The following is a 12,797-nucleotide window of genomic DNA, read 5'->3' as shown; positions in this document are numbered from 1 at the left end:
ACTTGGATAAATAATGCGGCAAACGCTTATGTAGAACGGTGCATCGTAACGCATCCTCTATAAAGAATAACCGTTGTTAAAATGTGGTAATAGTATCGTACACACTCATATGCGTCGCTTGTGAAATAGCTTACCGGTATCAGACTCGATCAACGATTTCATTCCCGGACGTCGTATCAGCGTAAAACATAAAGCTAAGATGGTGCGGTGCCATTTAATGATGTCAGGAATGACCTGACTGTAGCAATAGTGAGGAGATAAAAAGTGTTCTAAAGTGCGAGATAGTTGCCAAACCCGTACAAGGGGCAACATGAAAAAAGTGCACAGAGGTCTGCTAAATAATGAAAAAATACATCGAAAACGCCAAAGGTGCCAACATCATGGGTGACGTGATGCTAAACACTGAAAAGTTTGTAGTTTGTGAAGAGATTAAGTTAAATAAAGTGTTATGACGACTGAGTTGCGTGCAGTATTGAGCTTGTTGTAAAAAATGTAAAACAATATGTAATTCGGTGCATATCTGAAAAAGAAATGTTTTAGACAATAACAAGATCAAAAATGTCAAATACAGTAACAATGTGTCATATGTCAAAGAAAGCAGGGGAGTTCTAATTTTTCATTAAGACCATTTGGGCTGGTAGTGTTGAAATGATATATCCAGTAGGTCTCACGCTGGAGTAAATGTTTAGTATGGTCTATTGAAGAGGATAGCGCTACTTCAAATATATTTCATATCCTCGCTCTCGGGAGGATTAACCCACTCGCACCACAGAGTTTTCTTTCAAAATTTCTAAGTTTACAGAAAGCGAGTGTGTGTGACTTACATTATTCTGTCAGAAGTACGCTGTGATAACTGTACGCAAGAAAAGGGGATAATACCCTCAAGATCATTACCTCGTATCTACAATTATAACAATGTGCACCCAAATTAATTTCCGTAAAGTGAAATGAGTGAAAAAGTACCAGCCATATACAGTTAACCTGTGTATCAGAACGCACCGAGGAACAATGTGTAGGTAAAACCCAGTCCTTCGTAATATTGAGCACAGCTCACGAAGTGGTGAACACTAGACAAGTCGACTAAATGAGTAAGCAAACAGAGCTGCAGTCACACCCAGTCTTGCCCATATAACTTTATCATGCACATGTGAAAGAGTCCAGAAAAAACATGTTACGCCCTACATGGAGAGGCACAACTACAGACAAATTTGGGGGTGGGGGCTGTAGTGTCCTAGCTGACACTGTTAAGGGTTAACCATGTATGCCTACACTGAACACCCACCCACCACTGATGTCACGACATCACGTGACACAGTTAATAAAAGGAGCCGAGCGCACGTGCTCGAGGCTCACTAACCCACTGTACATCTGGTGTCTGTGTCGCAATTAATATGAGCATGTGGGCCTAGGGCCCACGACTATTACAATGGCGACGAGGCGGAGCCGGTGCCCATTCGTGCACCAGCATTAACGTTGGGGGGGAAAAAGAAGGGGACTGCTGCTCGTGCCATGAGCAACCCCCCCCCCACCAGCAAGTGATCTTCGGCGAGAGGCCCGTGGGGCGTGTGCCATGCCCCGGGCCGAGCAATCGGAGAAGAAGCGGGCCGGGCAGTGCCCACCTACACCGGCCGCAACTGTGCCCCAAGCGGACCGACCGGAGCCCACCCGAGCCGGCCGCAGCAGCAGGGACCCCACCGGAGCGGATTGCTGACCCCAAGAGCGCAGGACTAGCACAACACTGCGATGCGCAGAACGGCGCAAGGAGTGAAGACACTCCCAGCACCAGGAGAAGGACGACAGCAGAAGCGCAGTCCACAAGAAGCACAGAAACAAACAAACAAACAAGCACAAGACAAGGGAAAGCTTACAAGGGAAAACAAGCCTGCAGCGACGCGGATCAAGACGGAGACCCAACACCGCGGCAGAAGTGACGCCTGTGGCCACAGGTGATCACCGCAATCGCAGAAGACAGACTCACGCTGGACGTCGAGGGAAAGTCGGAAACGTCTACCGCAAGCAGCAAGATCCAAAGGCAACCGATGAAAGAGCGCAAGTGTACCCCGGACGCGGACAGTACAGGACAGCGCCTGAAAGTAAGGAAGCCACACCCAAAGCACCAGAAGACGTGCGAGGCAAGTACCCAAGGAAGAAGAAAAGTGCGACACGCAAGGGGAAAAGGCGACAACGCCAAAGAATCAAATGAACCGCAAGGAACAAAGCTACACTGAAGATGTATCACGACGGTAACAAGTGAAGCAAGAACTTGCCACTACACTGCACACTGACGTGCACCGGAAGAGTAACGCAAAGTTACCCCGCAGCCAAAAGGAGGCGAAACAACCAAGCAAGGTGAACGCCCCAAGAAGCTAAAGAACCTCACCGGAAGCGAGCACAAGAAGTGCATCCACCGGAGAAGGTCCAGGGAGAGGTGAAGCTAACCCTCCGGAAAAGCAGAGCACACGAAGAGCGCAGGAGAAACTGCGCCAACGCGAAAGCACTGCAGCAGAACTAATAGCGATCCCAAAGGTCGCGGATAGCAAGAAGACTCACGAAGAGCAAGCTGTCCACCCCATCTGGTAGCAAAGAAGATCGCCCAGGAAAAAGGATGATCCGACAAGCCAGAGGGGCACCCAAACAAAAGCCGATCACCCAAAATGATCGCCAGAAATAAAAGAAGAAATTCTGCCAAGTCAGGATGAATATGTCCTGCCAGAAGACGTCCGTAAACCGAGAGATCAGAAGACCCGGAGAGACGGACGCAACACCAAGAGTAACTAGAAGCAATCGGAGACAAGAGAGAAGATCGTAATGACCGGTCCAGTCACCGAAGAGTGGAGAGAAGACAGTGTCCTAAAGACAGGACAAGACCAGAAGGAAACAGGCGGAGTGCACGCTGCTTGAAGAAGCCTGGTCAGCAAGACAAAGGAAGAAAGGTGACCGCACTGTGTCGTGAAAAGGAGAAGAGTGGCACGATGCCATAAAGAAGAGAACTGAAGAAGAAGTTATGTGGCACGACGCCATCATCAACAAATTCTGGAAAAGGTGAAGAGAGGTGTAACAAGTCCACACACCTACAAGAAGAAGAAGAGGTGACACACCACAACATCGTGTACAGTGACCCGCACGTCCTGGAGAACACTGATAGCACCAAGAACAGAACAGGCACCTATTCACAAGACCCCGACGACCCGTGGACGGTAGGAGAGCACAGGCCGGACCATTGGCAACACCCACCTTTGGGATTGAGCGGAAGTCTGGAAGCTGAGGGAGCTCAGATGTCCTGAACAAGGAGAACTGACCAATCCACACCAGCCCGTGGAGATCCAAGGGGCAAAGGCCTCAGGGACACCGGTGGCAGAGGGTCCCAACACGAGAGATGAGTCCATCGCCGTCTAACCTGCCCGTCCCAGGAAGATGAGGAACTTGTGCGCAAAGGCAAGAGTCAACAACTACCCTTCAGGTGGAGCTACGGACTTTGTGAGGTAGTAGCCCATCGACTCCTCCATTCACACGCAGACTGTGGAGTTGGAGCAACGCTGTGGAATAATACCCGGCCCAGTGGAAACCTGGTAAAAGGGCCTCCGGTGATATCTCGTGGCAGGAGAACACCCGTGAGAGGGGCGTCCTAGTGAGAAGAATGTCCTTCGAACACTCCACCCTTTGAAAAGTGAAGCCAAGCTGCCTACAGTGAAGAAACCGACGGACCAGCTGAAGACAACATCATCCAAGTCCAACTTCTGGTCATCCTGTTTGACGTCATCCTCAAAAGCAAGATCTCCGTGGACTGACCACCACACGTCCACGGCGCAAGCAAAGAAGAACACGCCCACCGAGAACCAGGACGTCGAGCCAAGAAGAAATAAAGTCTCAGCAGCAATTTCCATCACCGTCATCAAGCAAGCAGCTGAAGAGACTCACTGTAAATTTGTAATTACTGTATATTTATGTACTTCCTCCCACAGGCTCGGACTTTTTGCCTTTCCTTAATTTTTATTAAAGTTTGGGAGGAATGTAGTGTCCTAGCTGACACTGTTAAGGGTTAACCATGTATGCCTACACTGAACACCCACCCACCACTGATGTCACGACAAAACGTGACACAGTTAATAAAAGTGACACAGTTAATAAAAGGAGCCGAGCGCACGTGCTCGAGGCTCACTAACCCACTGTACATCTGGTGTCTGTGTCGCAATTAATATGAGCATGTGGGCCTAGGGCCCACGATATGCCAGCAATAGGCAGAGTGGAGATGTAGGGCCTCTAAGAAGGGGTGAAAATTCAACAAAGCATCGTTAAGAAGTAAATTGTCTTTTAAAGACCTTTTAAGTACTCAGTGCGGCTGCAATAAGACGGATGCCAGAACAGCCAGCTCAAAAACTATCTGTGTTTGTGCCCGGGCTAATACACACGACGTAGGGGGTCGGGGGTAAGGTGGGCGATGGAGCCCTTTGAGCCCTATAGGGGTTGCACGCCTGCCTACCTTGAGCGTGCAAAACAACAAAACACTAATAAGTCAGTGAAAACGCGGTTAGCACAATTGTGATTAATGTAATTTTATTTATATAGCGCTCACTACCCCTGACGAGGCATTGAAGCGCTTTCCAGCAAGTAGCATGCTACTCCGGAACCCAAAACAGGTTAGTAGTAAATTCGTACAGGGAAATATGAATTTGTTTGAGTGGTGGACATATGTGTTAGCTAGACTATAAAGGAGAATGGAGGGATAGAAGAGTAGAGAGTCTAGAAAGTAATTATTGGGAGACAATAGCATTTGGAGGTGTAAAGTAGAGCCGGCAGCCAGGTGAGTAAGTAAGTAATTACTTCCTTATTTTAAGTAATAGGGAGGGAGAGTACGGGAACAGGTCCTATGCAGAGGTCCGTAATCTCCAACTGACACAAACTACATTTGCAACCAGAATCCCCAGGAGCGTGGCACTTTGTTACCGTAGAACCATGACAGTACACCACAGGAGGTGGTTTAGGATGAGTAAAGGAAAGTCTCTAGAAATACCTGCTGCCACACGGCGAGACTGTTTGGTCCGACGCTGAAATCAGGGTTTCTGAAGCAGTTGTATCGACCGACCTACTATCCTGCCGCTTCAGTCCATGCCCGATGTAGCTGTTCCCAATTTTCTAGGCAAAGCATCGCCTCACGATCAAAGCACAAAACAGTGAAAAGGGACTGTCGGCTCAAGTTCCTCTTCTGAGCACTCGTAAGTGGCAGCCATCTTGTAGCAGTGAAGCCGGTTGGGCACGGCGTAATTTAGATCACTGCCAAAGAAAAACTGTCACTCATAAAGGACAGTTAAAGTTGAAAACGATGCAAACGAGTTCTTGTGTGATTTGCAGTTTTCGTGTCTGGCGCGGTGGCGCCACCTCGCACGTGTTTTTAGTTCAAGCTTCAGCGCCCATTTGTCTGCAAGAACTGTTGACTTCAATACAAATGACTTTTTCCCCCGCCCTTGCCTACCATCGGTTCACTTCAATGCCGCTCTTCTTGACTGCCTCCAAACTCGTTTGCTCAGCCATGCCAACTTCCGTTTAAGGCTGAGGAGGAGCACCGGTAAAAAAGATAGTTGTTGTGATGGGAGTTTCAATAAAACGAGGAAACGTAGAAGTATTTCCGTAAGTATTTATTTAAGTACAACGAGCTTGCGGAAGGGAGGGAACAGCTGTCTGAAGATGACAGAGTACATGGGGTCATGGGTGTACGTCATATAAATACCAACATAACATTCCAAAGCACGTCATCACAGTGACCAATCAATGCATGGGAAAGTTAGAGGAAGGGAAGAAAGGAAGAAGACTAGACCTGCAACATCTCCCCTTTATCTAACACAAAGGTGAATTTTATTACAACAACTCATAGTCTTTTAGGCCTGCAGGTAACTTAGATATTCTCCCAGACCGGGTACAAGTGATCCAGCGCCCTTACCAAAATTTTGCATAAATGACTCTACCTACTACCACCTAACTTACCATACAATACTAGGCCCATATCAACAACAGAGCGAATGTAGTAGGCTAAACATAGTAGGTCTTGCTGCTCAGCCAGAGTGGAATGAGTGGAATGTTGGTGAGTGGTTAGAATGCTGTGTTTGAGTGTGTGAGCGTGAGCTTCAGTTGTGATCGGGCTGAGCAGCAAGCGGCTGCTCCTGGTGGGGTCTCACCTGAATACTTACCATCTGACTTAATAAAGAGATCTACACTCTCTACACCTCGTCTTCTTCCAATTCATCATAGAAATCCACTTATTACATCTGGCGACGATCCGGAAGAACCTGTGCTGCTACCTTAATGGATGGTTAATTGGAAAACGGAATTGCTTAAAGTAAAGCTTCTTTCAAGAAACGTTATTCCACTTTAAGATCCTGACACAGAGACCCCACCAGTGACCTTCATCTGTCGCCCGCCGTGTCAGGAATCAAGTCTCAGTCTGTATCCGGACCTCCATTATCAGTTGCGGTGACCTCCTCTTTAAATCTCGATCGGTAGGAGAACTGCGAGGAGAATCAGCTGATTTAGTTATCTGAGGCTCTAAGGAGAATTCGACTGCAATGTATACTGGCAGGCTTGTGAGCGATCGCATCGTTTGACAACTGGAAGACTCAAGTGACTCAAAATCCAAGTAAGCTTAGTGGATCAGGCAGGCTTGTCAGCGATCGCATCGTTTTGAAAACTGAAAGATTCAAGCATCTGAAAGTTTCAAGGGATTATTTGCAGATCGGGAGTGAATGATGGGTTGTTGCTACCATCTACTGGATTCAAATGGAACTTTTATTTGCTGCAAATGAGTCCTGTGTATAAGTACGCTTAATACCCGAGGAGGAAAGTTATGTGATGTTGGTGGCTGTGGATTTTCACCTGGGTGAGCAGTTTGTTTATTTTTTTTTATTTTAATTGACTCCGCTGTGAAACGTTCTGAGGCAGTTGATCCCTGTCTCAGTTTGAATTCAGCGCGAGCCATGCTCAAACTGCTCACGCGAGTTATTCATAGAGTGCTCGAGCACACCTACGTTTCTCCTCGAGGCGTCTTTGTTTCCATGGTGACCAGATCTGCTGCTCTTGGACGCTACCGGGCACGGACACACTGTGAACCACCCGACTCGGCGTCAAAAAGCGTGCCGCCATCTTGGCTGTTCCAAGTTTCTCTTCAGACGGCCCTTAGAAATGTCGATGGATATTTTACTGAGATGTCAGTTCCATGTGGTGGAAGGCGGCCGGTGGTTTATCTCTCAGCTCTTAAAATTGATGGATCTTTACTCCGCCGCAGTGCATTCGGGTGAGACATCGCTCACCATCAAGGCCGGTCTAGATTCTGGAACTGTTTTATCTTTTATTTTTTTGGCGTTGTTCTATGTTTCATTTGACTCATATGGCATTACTGTATCTGTACTTCTAATTTAAGTTAATTTAAGTTACGGTACCTGACTGCTTTTAGTGAATTTTTAGAGTTTTTATCTATTTAATTCATTAATTTAATGTTATACACGTTATTACATCCTTAACTGATGAAATTGCTCATGTTGCAACCACATAGCGAAATTTTTAGTTTAAGGTTGAGGTTCCCGATCCTGAGGATTCTAGGCATGGTTTGATTTCTTTAGGGTATTCATTGTGTTAGAGCCGGTCTCTTCACTTTCTGGTAATCTTCAGTGTGGGTAGTGCACACCCTATACACTGATTCTACCCTTCTTGCCTAGCATTAGTAACAAAACCTCTACCTTTTATGTACAATGGGCGGTACATCTTTAGTTTAAGGTTCAAAAGGCAGTGTACCTACTTTTTATTTAGGAATACATCATTTTAGTGTTATGTGCAAGGGGCGATGTTCCCATCTTTAGTTTTCAGGTGCAAAAGGTAGTCTACCTATTCATTAGTTAGGGGTGCATATGGTTAGTCTAAGGACAATGGACTCAGTTCACATAGTTTAGTTGGTAATGTACAATAGGAAGTGGATACTAGTTGTTTTAATGCACAATGGGCTGAGTACTCATCTTTAGTGTTGGGCTGTGTACCCATATTTGTTTATGGAAATGCGCAATGGGCTGAGTACCCATCTTTAGTGTTGGGCAGTGTACCCACATTTGTTTTTAGAAATACGCAATGGGCTGAGTATCCATCTTTAGTGTGGGGCAGTGTACCCACATTTGTTTTTAGAAATACGCAATGGGCTGAGTACCCATCTTTTGGGACAGTTTACCCAATTTTGCTTTTAGAAATGTACAATGGGCTGAATACCCATCATTTGACCAGTGTAACCATATTTGTTTTAAGGAATACACAATGGGCTGAGTACCCATCTATAGTTTTAATAGTTAAGTGGGGCACTACAACCTTCATATTTTAGAACTCTATTCACTCAATCATCTTTCTTTTTCAGGTTATGGCCGAAATAGGCTTCGGCTATGGGTCCTCCAGCGGATGTGGATTTCTCATCTATTGATGTGTATGGTTCTTAATATTTTTTTAAAAAAAAGAACTTGTTTAGTTAAAGGGGTTATTTTATTCACGGTATGACGATGTTCACATTTGCGTGGACAGTTATAAGCCTTCTGACTTTGTGATATGCACTGGGATGTGCAGATATCACTTGTTAGATTTCTACTTCTTACTAATTTACGTTACTGGATTTTTATTCACGGTGTGTAGAATCTACAATCTTTCTGAAACGTTAGACTTATTTTAAAGTCCAACAGGGTGTAATTTTCACCTGTCTTAATTTTTATATTACAGTCTTTCCTTATATTATTACTTTCAGTAGCAATGTTAACAATTTTCAGACTTGCTATGTATTTTCTTTTTGAAGTATTACTTGTCTTTTTCCTCCTTATGCGATGTTAACAAATTTGCCCTTGGTTGATTCATATTTTTATTGTACTTGCATAATTCTTTTTGTTTCTGTTAAAAGGGGGAAGGTGATGTAGTAGGCTAAACATAGTAGGTCTTGCTGCTCAGCCAGAGTGGAATGAGTGGAATGTTGGTGAGTGGTTAGAATGCTGTGTTTGAGTGTGTGAGCGTGAGCTCCAGTTGTGATCGGGCTGAGAAGCAAGCGGCTGCTCCTGGTGGGGTCTCACCTGAATACTTACCATCTGACTTAATAAAGAGATCTACACTCTCTACACCTCGTCTTCTTCCAATTCATCATAGAAATCCACTTATTACAGCGACTGAATCATGAGGCGATTAGATCTATATATGTTGTTTAAACTATCCACAATAAACAAGACCAGCTTGTCATTTAGTAAGTTTATTTAAACATATTCAGAAAAACTTAGGTTTTGGAAGTTTATTAAACAAGTATTACAAAATGTCATAAAGAGAGGTTTATTTAGCATTTATAAAGAGAGCTTAATTCAATAAATATTATTCATTAGCAATAATAAGTGAAAATAAGAATTTCCAAACCCTAACTATTTCCCTGTCTCTACCCTCATCGCCTAAAAATAAAGTCTTTAAAAATCTCCTTTCCTTACGTGCATTCGTCCATCAGCAGAACACGTCCCTCTGGAATCAAGAAGCGCAAGCGAAAAGTCTGCTCCTTGAGCCAATTCTTATACCCTAAAACTAAGGCTAAACTAACTATTTTCACATTCCAACAGCTGAATTCTGGCTCCTCATTGGCTGAGCCACCTCGTGCCACAGTAAATTGTGATGTCTTTCACTTCATGTCTGGGCTTTTTCACTAGCCCATTGTTCATGCTCAGAGTCCTGGCAGCACTTCCTTAGGCCGCTACATTTTGTAGCAAAGATGTTCAAGCAATGTACAAAAAATGTCACGGCTCTTCCTTCCAACCTTGAGGCTGTCCGTTCTGAGCTTCTCGTGGCACAAATAGCAAACCTCTCCACAGAGTCGCCTTTGGCAGTTCTTTTCAAAGCTTTTCACAATAAAAGTTTATAGGCTTCTCATCTTTTTCAAAATAAATTTTCTTGTGTGGCTTTTCATCAACAGGCCTCTTTTCAGAAAGCGTCAATTTTCTTCGCCACTTCTTCTTGCGTCACTTTTTAAATGCATTATTTTTCTGCAGCCAACTCTAAGCTTCATTTGGAAAACTATTATTTAAACAAACATAAAACATAAATTAATTTAAGAATTGACATTTGTTCTGTTACCCACCCACCTTTGCTAATATTTACCCATTAATATATGTTACCTAGCAGAAGCAAATAAAGCAACAAAACAGATTCATGCAACATTTATGACAGAAAAGACAAAACATGAGCACACAGAAAATAAGCACATGCCATTATTTAAAACAGCCGCATTTAATTCTGACAATCACAATAGACAGGATTAGTTAATTATTTCTCACATGCAAGCACCTTGCACATAATGCACATATATGAGCACACATATTAGTTTCCCGCGTGTAGTGATCTGTAAGTTTAAATCTAGGTTGATTAGTACATTTCACACTGCACACATTGGTAATATTATTATTCGTTATGGAAGTGTAACTTTGCGAGTTGAAACAAATTTATTTCCAAATCTCGCTCCATCAACTCCCTCATCTGGTGATTTCAAAATCACCACACCACACCAAAAATTTAGCAAATTTTATCTTATATATGAACAAGATTCGATTTCACCTGTGTTGGTATTTCTAAAGACTTGTCTCATCAGTTTGTCTGCAACTCTCATATTGAGTTTTAAGTAACCCCTCTAGTTCTATCTCTCTCTCTTATGCCTTTCTGATTTTGTAAATTCTCTTCTTGTCCTCAAGTATTTCTTTCTCTTGTGTAACATGCAACTGATCTTCAACAAAAGTATGCAAAAACTATAACTAATAAAGGTGTCAGTATCTTGCCAAGAATTGAACCACCAATCTTCTTGAAACCAGGTTTTGATTGCATGAAACCTTTTAGACAGACGTTCAGAAAAAATCATCCTCTTTTAAGGGAACAATTTCTTATTGCAGCTCAGTGATTACGCCATGTTTGTCTTGACTAGCTGAAGCTTTGATTGTCGTATTGATCTTAAACTTCTCCTTGTCAATTCCAAAAGGGAAAATGACAACTAAAACTAACCAAAGCAGAATTATTAGGAACACACATATCAGAGACATCTTACAACATCTCTTTAAGATGGAGCATTTTGAGCTGTTATCTATAAAAACGTAAGGCATTTTCACTAAGTTTGCGAAGAAAAAACAAAAATTTTAAACATTTCTAAAAAATGTCTACATTTTTAACACCCCCCTTTTTCAAATTTTTTTTTTTTTACAACTTCAACCCTCTAACAGCTTTTCTTCGACCTTATGTCACAAGTTATTTTCCAGCAAACACAATTTCTTCGACCTTGTGTCACCTAACACAATTTCTTCAGCCTTATGCCTAAAACAGGAAACCTACATTTTTAACAGGCAAGTACTTCAATCATTGTCACTATTGTCTTCAATCTCTTCCTGACTGCTACTATTTACCACCACTACAGGTATCACTTCTATTTTCTTTCCTGCTTCACTTTTCTTTTCAGAATCTTTTGACTTGATATTTCATCAATCTTTTCTTTTGATCTGTGTACCAATTTGAATTTTAGGCCTTCATTTTCTCCTGGCCAATTATCATCTTTTCTTGATAATTTCTTCTTTGGCTCAGTCACATTACATTCTGTTCTCCAAGCCCTTTTTCTGAATTTTCTTATTTGAGAATCTTCATCACTCTCATCAGTTTCACTGTCAGAAATTTCAATTCTGGACTCAGGTACTTCTTTACTAGGCAGCTTCACTCCATTAGGAACATTATCTCTATAACTGGTACTTGGCAATTCGTCTTCCTCCTCTTCTTCAATTACCTTCAACTTCCCAGCTTCGGATTTCTTGTCCCTGCTTTCAGAGCTTCTTTTCTGCTTTTCAATACACTCCTGGTCTTGATACTGAGCTTGATCAGACTCTTCTGCTGTTTCTTTTTCTAGCAGATCTTCATCATTTTCAGAGTCTACAACTTTGATTTTCAAATCCTTTTCACTCAAATTTTCATTCACAGATGAATTCTCCAGATGTCGACCTGCCTGTCGATCTTCAGAATCTGGATTTTCTTCACGTTCTTCCTCTGAATCTGAATCAGCATTGGTATAATTTTCTTCATCAGAGTTTTCACGTGTAGGCCCATGAATAATATGGCTAGTGTCAATCCACCTCTTCAGTCTTTTGCACTTCACTGCATTTGTTGTGACGGGAATAATTTGTCTTGCTTTCTGCCACCTTGGTACTAAACAGTTTCTCCTTCGATGAACTTTTGTCTTGACCCGGTCACCTGGTAACAGATCATGTGCTTGCTCTTTTTCTCTTGTCTGTACTTCAGTTCCCACTTGATTAGACACAGAAGTCACGACATCTGATAAATTCCTGCAGTACTCCAAAATGACGCTATAATTAATTGTCATCAACTTCCCTACTAGTATAAATGCCTGTCTCATGACTCTGCCCATCAGAATATCACGTGGGCTTAAACCTGTCTTTATATCAAGTGTACTTCTTAGAGTCATCAAAACAAGTGGAAGAACATCTGTCCACTTTATACCTGTAGCTAGACACATTTTTCCAATTCTGTTCTTTATAGTACCATTCTCTTGCTCCCCAACACCTAAAGTTTCTGGTCTATATGCACAATACAATTTCTGCTCTATGTTTAAAGCCTCACAAATCAATTGTAATAATCTGTTTTCAAAATGTCTTCCACCATCGGGTAACTATGCAACAGTAATTGCATCATTATATTGCATAGGAAATGTTTCAACCCATCTTGAAATCAAACAGACAATCACAAGAACATAGCACAGTTTGTTATGCAATGGC

At 42.9% G+C, this 12,797-nt stretch overlaps 1 protein-coding gene across 3 annotated transcripts in view; it reads right to left on the bottom strand.

Moving 5' to 3' along the window:
• ZCCHC9 (zinc finger CCHC-type containing 9) overlaps nucleotides 1–5,654 on the bottom strand; it is a 95,878-nt gene extending 90,224 nt beyond the window's left edge. Inside the window, exon 1 of one of the 3 annotated variants that reach the window (XM_078675320.1) lies at nucleotides 5,471–5,654. The gene's annotated coding sequence lies outside the window, so the exon portion shown is untranslated. Of the gene's footprint in view, nucleotides 1–5,011; nucleotides 5,166–5,470 lie in introns of those variants that run through there. The other 2 variants (XM_078675318.1, XM_078675319.1) reach the window with 2 other exon arrangements.
• Between the last annotated feature and the right edge of the window lie 7,143 nt (nucleotides 5,655–12,797).

Source organism: Lissotriton helveticus, chromosome 2_1, assembly GCF_964261635.1.
Source record: "Lissotriton helveticus chromosome 2_1, aLisHel1.1, whole genome shotgun sequence".
NCBI classification, from domain to species: Eukaryota; Metazoa; Chordata; class Amphibia; order Caudata; family Salamandridae; genus Lissotriton; species Lissotriton helveticus.
The sequence above is the reverse complement of the archived record's forward strand: the minus strand, read 5'-3'. Positions and strand labels throughout refer to the sequence as shown.